This window comes from Otolemur garnettii, unplaced genomic scaffold, assembly GCF_000181295.1.
Source record: "Otolemur garnettii isolate 467f Iridium unplaced genomic scaffold, OtoGar3 scaffold00027, whole genome shotgun sequence".
In the NCBI taxonomy this organism is placed as follows: domain Eukaryota; kingdom Metazoa; phylum Chordata; class Mammalia; order Primates; family Galagidae; genus Otolemur; species Otolemur garnettii.
This window is the reverse complement of record NW_003852422.1, coordinates 17,160,190-17,161,998: the sequence shown is the minus strand read 5'-3', so window position 1 is coordinate 17,161,998 and position 1,809 is coordinate 17,160,190. Positions and strand designations below refer to the sequence as shown.

At 41.3% G+C, this 1,809-nt stretch overlaps 1 protein-coding gene across 1 annotated transcript in view; it reads right to left on the bottom strand.

The window, feature by feature from the left end:
• The window catches only part of ATP8B1 (ATPase phospholipid transporting 8B1), a 142,768-nt gene that overhangs the window by 127,761 nt on the left and 13,198 nt on the right, over positions 1–1,809 (bottom strand). The gene's annotated exons all lie outside the window — the stretch shown is intronic.

Here is a 1,809-nt window from a genome sequence, read left to right as displayed (position 1 = left end):
AAAACCCCCCCACCCTGGCAGTCTAGAAACCTGAGCACAATTTCTGATTTTGTCAATGACTAGTTCTGAAACCTCAGGCAAGTTATAGTTCTTCTGCTCGCAAAAAGAGACCTGTAAATTCAGACACCACAGAACTGGGCGGGTAAACACAATGCGTGAAAGGAAGTACTTCGCAAACAAAGGCCGCACCATTATGTTATATCACTTGGCACATATTATTGGAAAGAGTGATTTGGCTTTCAGGTCAGGTCACACAGCCAATTTAAATACTCTATTTTCCACGAGAAATTCTTTGACTTTATTAAGTTCCCATGACATTAAAAAGTGGCCCTTTCCTGCATCTGAGCAACATTTCGAGCCATGGATAGTGGCTCTGTCTACTAGACAACCCTGTGTTAACAGCCCCGCCATCGGTGCCCACAAAACAGGGCTTGTGCATGTGTATAGGTGCTTTCTTGCTCAAATTTTACATATTTTGTTGCTCAAAAAGCAGTTAAATATATTATTTCCCCTAAATTAGCCAAAACTAATAGATACAAATCATGGGTTTCGTAAGTTTTTCCAGTGTCCCTGTGGAACTCCTCAAATCCAACTCAACACTGCCAATTTTGGACCAGAGTTATGTGTCTCCAGCCCAGACTTCTGAACCTCCCAAAGCTTGACCTCTGGCCATGTCCAAATGTCCCACAACTCAAGTTAAACCTGACCCCAGCTAATTGCTTCATCTTCCAAACTTACTTCTTTGTTCCAGTGGCACTGTAATCTTCACCTACTCATGGTAGAAATCTGAGAATCATTTGACACTTTCTTTCAGGTTCTCAAATCAAACTCAATCAACAAAACCAAGATTCCTCTCTGCACTCCTGCCTGCCACTTCTCTTCATCTCCATTCCTGCCGCCCTGGCCCCAGCCCCCATCTTCTCGTGGACACCCAACCCGTTCTCCAAACTGTAGTCTGAATTATCAGCTGAAACTAGAAGTCAAATCACATCACTCAACTGCTTAAAAATACATCAGTGGCTTCCTATCAGGTTCTCTACAGCTTGGGATCCACCTCCCTCATTTCCCCCACCATGCTTCTCAGCCCTGGCATCATGTCACCCAGCTGACCTGGCCTTTCTTGGTTCCTAGAACACAGCAGTAAGCTGTCACCTACCTTCGGGCCTTTGCACCTGCTATTCCCACCCTGACTGGTACTTTCCGTCCTCTAGGTCTCAACCATAACCTCCTCCAAGGGACCCTCTATTTTTCTTTAATTGTGATAAAATATACATAAAATTTACCATTTTAGTAAGTCTTAAGTATACATTTCAGTGACATTAAGAGGATTCTCACAGTTGTATAAATACCACCACCACCCATCTCCAGAAAATTTCATCATCTTGAACTGAAACTCAGTACCCATTCCACTATAACGCCCCATCTGCCCACCCACCTCCAACCTCTGGGAACCCAGTTCAGCTTTCTGGCTCTATACATTTGCCTATTCTGGATACTTCATCAAAGTAGAATCACACAATACTTGTCCTTTTCTGTCTGGCTTATTCAGCAAAATGTTTTCAAGTTTTATCCATATAGCATGTATTAAAATTTCCTTTTTTTTTTTAGGGCTGAAAATATTCCATCCTATAGATATACTGCATTTTTTGGTTTATGCATTTATCTATCAATGGATATTTGGAATCCTCAAGGCCATTTTCATGTAGGCCCTCATTATTAGGAATATCTTATTTTCCTTTAAGGCCCTTATCACAGATTGTAATTCTAATATCAATTTGTTTCATGTCTCATTTATTCAGTATTTTGTTT